Raw genomic sequence first — 6,000 nt, 5'->3', positions numbered from 1 at the left:
ACATTCCAGGAGCTGCGCCGTGTGACGTCTCTCGTGCAGGATCGTATTTCAAAAGGCAAGGCTCCACTGGGCCCACAGTCAAACCACAGAAGTCTTTCCCGGTGCAGCTGATTGCTTAACTAACAATAACTAACTTCGGGACTGGCTTATTAGATAAAAGCGAGCGTACACACAGGAGCAATTCATTTCTCAGAAACTAGAAGGGAACCAAACAGATGCATCTTGATTTTCCTTCCTAGTATTGAAATTTTGTGCTGTAGTATTAAGCACTTATGTGTCTTCTTTTTTCCAGCTTCCTAATATACTCTATTGTCCTAATATATTTCATTTCCCTCATACTCGTGTCTCCTGTCTTCCTCCTCCTCTTTCCCATCCTCTTTCACAGGGCCCAGCCTCGACTGGCGCCACCGGAGGGTCGTCTGGGGTTCCGCAGAAGAGGGGAATGCGCAGAAACAACAATTGCACATTTTTACAGAATGAAACCATGAATGAACCACACACAAAGCCCCAAAATACTCTGGCCAGCAAAAGCCCAGCAGCACTGACCAATAAAAACTCATTAAACACTTTTAGGATTCATTGTTCTTCATATGCAACCAATTATCCAAATGCATACAAAGGCCCGTTTTAACTCCCTGTGATAATTATCTCCTGGCAACCCTTTATTCCCACTGGTGACAGGGCCCGCCAGTGGTTTGGTTGCCATATCCTTGGAGAGTTGCATAGAGTGCCCCGATGCAGTGCTGCCTTGTGCTGACGGAGGAGGAGCAAAGGTGACGCTGCAAGTACAAACTGTGCACACAGACAGGAAACCTGATATTCCAGCTCCCCACATGAACTGAATCTAGGGAGAGGCAGAAAAAGTGTGTGTGTGTGTGTGTGTGTTATCAACAGCAGCGAACATGAAGTCCTGCAGGACTCCATGCTCCCAGTAAAAGTGTACACTGCATGCGTACATGTTTGCATGCGTGCTATCCGTTTGTGTTTATGTGTTTGTGTGTGCATAAAGTACATCTGCACTAACTCAAGATGTAGAGCAGTGCAAACTGTGCAGTTTTTACCTGCTTCATCAGATATGAGCAGCAAAATACCACCAACGATATCACATTTATCACACGCTGTGAAAAGACATCATTCGTGATTAAAAAGTAGTACTTTGCTACCAATGCACCAAAGAGCAGGAAGTACTTTGACTTTCATTAACTGATAAATTGCTGCCACTTTCTCCGACTGCTGAACAAGAGCTATGTTTGTGGCCATGTACAGTTCAGTGCAGGGCCTCTGTGGGCTGCCCCTGACCCAGCATTGTTATGTGAAACCCTGGGCACCATGCTCCAGTGCTCAGCTATGCCGTCACCCCCTCCAGGCATGTAGCAAGCACAGCCCTTTGAGTAGCCAGCAAGCGCCTGCCCTCCTAAGCTCTGCAAAGCAGCTTAGAGCACCAGGCTCCTCCACAGTGGTCACACGTGTGAAACATACACTCTTGCTGACACACAAAACACACGCACGCGGGCTCGGCACTACCCATGTGCGCGGGCACACTGAAATAGGCGGGGTTTTGTTCAGGGACAGGGGAAAAAAAAGGTTATAGTCACTCCCACTCAGCTGTACTGACGCACGTTTTCTCTCAAGCACAACACGCTGGCTTACACACCTGCAGGAAAACATGCAGGACAGGGGCAGGGAACGCAAACACAATGTGCTGCTTCTTAGCACTGCTCATGTTCTCCTTTGGAAAGGGTGGGGAGGAGGGAGGGGGTTGAGTGCTCCTGCAAATCATAGCCATGTGTCGGTAGAAGCTGACAGCCTGTCCCTGAACTTTTTTTTTGTTTTGTTTTTTTGTCTTTTCAGCACTGGAAAGACTTTCCTAATGACACATAGATTCCCACTTAGGTCCTGAGGCACTGGAAACAAATCATCTGTGAAATACTCTGGTAACTCTCAGTTTTATTTTTGTTCTGTTTCCTTCACCGTTCTCCAAAACATGATGCTTGCCTGAATAAACTGCTACACATAGTTAGAATCCATTATGTACAAGAAAAAACACGTGTGGAGTTTCTCTGGCAACAGAAGAAAATCGTGTTTATCCTGTACTGTTTCTCCGCAGAAGCAGAAATATTATCAGTGACTGCATCGACTCCTACTACAAGCTCCTTGCAATTATGGCGGACAAAAGCTTTTTAAGCTCTTTATGTTTTGTTTTGTAAATAGTTTTTCACTTTGCCTAATAAGAAGCACATAAATAACTAAGACTCAAACTGTAAAAATGTAATGTAAACTCAGCAGCCGCAGATCGGTATTGATGTTTCCACTTGCATTAAAATAAGATTTCTTTTAAGCCTCGGCTCCTCTCCAGCTCTCCCTTTGATTTGTGACTCAGCTGAAGAATAAATATATACACCTTTATCTTGCTTCTTTCATTCTTTCTCCTGCAGTCCCTCTCTCTTCCTCCCCCTCACTTTCTTTACTGAGAGAAGAATGAAGGAACTAGTCAGTGGCAGACAAACCGACAAAGATGCTCAAATGTGGAATCAAAACATCACAAAAGCAGTTGACATAATCGATAGAGGGAATTTCTTATTACTGACACAGACATTAATATTATAAAGTTCTTTTCATGATGCTTTGTCTTCTAATATGTTTCCAGCATCGTAATCATTACCAATATAAATTTCATTATATGCTGAGTGTATATATTCCACGAAACTCTGACAAATCAGTTCCGCTGTAGTGTTTTCAACACTCCGCCCATTCTTCAGCGTAAACCTGTCTGTGGCAACAACTTTGCAAACTGCAGTAGGCTAAGTTTCACTATCAATCAAGTCAAAAAATGAAAGACGAAACCTAATTGTCAGGTGCTGGTGTTGCTTATGAATATGTGATCAGTGTAAAAGGGGGGAAAAAAACAGTCATTTTTGATTTGTGCTTGTGTGACTTTTCTACCTGTGCTTTCACAGGCCCAAGAAAACGATCCAGAGTGCACAATTAGTCATGTACATGAATCGGCAGAACAAGGTCAGTTATATTTGTTTTATATTGTAAGGCAGAGACAAAATAATTCAGAGAAAAGCCCAACAATCAAAGGACCCCATAAGAGCAAGCACTTTACGACAGCGGGAAGGAAAAACTTCCTTTAAACAGGAAGGATCCTGGAGAAGAACCAGGCTCAGGGAGGAAAACGATCTACCATGACAGGTTGGGGGTGAGGTGAAGAAGACAGAACAAAAGACATGCTGTGGAAGAGAGCCGGAGATTAATAATAACTAATGATTGAATGCAGAGAGGGTGTAAACATATAGTGAGTGAACAAGAAAGGGGAAGCCCCCAACTGCCTAAACCTATTGCAACATAACTTAGGGAGGGTCCAGGGTCACCTAATCTAGCTGTAATGATATGCTTTATCAAAAGGGAAAGTTTTAAGTCTATTCTTAAAAGTAGAGAGGGTGTCTGTTTCCCCAAATCCAAACTGGGAGCCAGTTCCACAGAAGAGGGGCCTAACAGCTGAAGACTCTGCCGCCCATTCTACTTTTAAATACTCTAGGAACCACAAGTAAGCTTGCAGTCTGATAGCAAAGTGCTTTATTGGGTTGATATGGTACTACAAGGTCTTTAAGATAAGATGGGGTCTGATTATTTAAGACCTTGTATGAGGGGTGAAGGATTTTACATGTGATTCTTATTTAACAGGGTGCCAATGAAGAGAAGCCAATATGGGAGAAATGTGCTCTCCCTTTCTAGTCCCTGACACTACTCTCTCTGCAGCATTTTGGATCAATGACTAATCTCATTTATTAAAGGTTGACAGCACTATACGTGAAACATTAGATTAGAAGTGTCATGTTAGTACGAAAATGAATCTTGCATTTCTTATTTTTTAGCCAAATCATCACACAGTGCATCCTCCACGTCTTTTACACATTTGGCAGCACGATCCGGAAACCATCATCTGCTCTCTCTTTCTCTGTGTGAATACTTCTGTTTTGGATGCACACACAGAACATTTGCTCTTACGTCAAAAACACATCATGAAGAACAGATGAACGCACAAGAATGCATATTGCGGCGGAGCAGATGTGTTTCAAAGATGCTGACAAATCTGTGCTGTATAGCTCGTTAGAAATGTTGGATTTCTGTCTCAAATGTCTGAATGTTAGGAAAGCCAGTAACACACTGAGCAAACTAAGTTATTGCATGAGATTAAAATGAAAGAAAAAAGAAATCAAAGTGATCTGAATGTGTTGCATTTACTACATTTAATCCAGAGACTTTTGATTGCATACTGCACAGAAGAAATGCACTCATATAGCCCGACGCAGTCACCTTTAGCCTAAAAGCCAGAACAAACAAGTTAAACACGAAAGCCACGGAAAATGTAAAACTACCAAAACAACACAGCATCAATGTTTGACCACGAGAGAAAAACCAGCAAACTAAAGTTACCTCTCTTTGTAGCTGTCTGTTTCAGCCTCTTCAAGGGTGGTCTGAGTCTAAAAGGAAGACTGAGATCTAAACTACAGATGGGACTTTTTTTTTTTTTTAACTAATTGGGCTTCCTACTGGCATCAAAGTGATCTGGCCAAGAAATGACTGTTGAATAAATAAGATATCCCAACATGTGCCAAAAAATGATCTGAAAGAATGTGTGTTTAAAGAAATAATCCAAGGTGCAGCACACTGCTTAGCAGAAGCTTGTGGTAACAATAATTACTTGTTTAATTTTTAATGATTAATAATTAATCTTTTAAGCCTGTTTTTTTTTTTCCACATATGTCATGAATACTCTGAATGAACAGCAGCTAGATTACCTCAATTACATGTTGGGCAGTATCACTAGTAGCGGCAGCATGACTCACATACACACGCGCGCACACAGGCCAGTACTGAGTCACGCACACACGCTGTGTCACAATGCATGCATATTATCCAAACTCATGACAGCTGGCCATATGAGGTGCGTGATGTGTCTTTGCGCGCGCGCGCGTGTGTCACTCTCGTGCACGAGCCTCTGAGCAAACACCACAGTCTGGCTCCTCTGTGATGCAGACAGGGCCCATCAGAAATGCACGACTGCAGCAGGTTTAAGTGAGGTAACGCCTGACTAGGGGAGTATTTGTCTGGTACACGAAGAGTTACCCTGCATCTAAATGAATTTCACTGTCTGGGATTTTTATTTATTTATTTTAAATACTTTCATGCACGACGTAATTTATTGAGCAGCGCTGACCTTATCTTCCACAGCTCTCTGCTGTCTGTTCTCGCTGCTGTATGTTGTGAGTTATTTTGGTGCACTGCAATAACCTAGTTTGGCCTTGAATAGCCTCACTGTAATGTTCCCACATAACCCGAATGTGGCTGAGAAACATACACAGCTGTGCCTGTCGGTGGTCTTTTGCGCCCTCTGCTGGTCTACGAATGTTATCGGGTTGAAATATGGCCGAGCTTCTTCTCCTAGTTGCTTGTGCACAGTGAGAAAGGACAGTAAGTAAGAGAGAGATCAGTGTGCGTCTGCTGGTGCTCTCTGCAGCCCCGGATCAGACACGGAGTGTAATCTGCATGTACTAAAAGGCTCCCACCAACCAATCAACCACGGAACCTCCCTGTAAACACTTGCCTGATGTAAGCAAGTGTGTTTAAAACGCAGACAAGGCCAGTAAACTTCCCCTAATAACGCCGCACAGTTCGCAGTCAAAGGCGGCGCATTGCATATTCCCTTTCATCTCCCTGGTGCCTCAGAGACAGGAGTGGGTTTTAGATGGGAGGGATGAGGGCTGTAGTCAGAGGGGGAGGGCGGGGGGGAGAGACAACCAGGCTGATTCTCACAGTTTTGCCCCAGGGGTGTGTGCTGCTGCTGTTGCTCTCTCTTTGTTTGAAGACTGATTAGCAGAAAGCAAGACTAAAGAGGGGGAATATGAATTGTGCGCTCTGACAAAAGCTTCCATTGTCTATAACATCTACTTGGTGAAATGGAGGTAATGAATCAATAATTTATTTAATTAATTA

This window comes from Maylandia zebra, linkage group LG9 (genome assembly GCF_041146795.1).
Source record: "Maylandia zebra isolate NMK-2024a linkage group LG9, Mzebra_GT3a, whole genome shotgun sequence".
Lineage (NCBI taxonomy): Eukaryota > Metazoa > Chordata > Actinopteri > Cichliformes > Cichlidae > Maylandia > Maylandia zebra.
Note: the sequence above shows the minus strand (reverse complement) of the source record.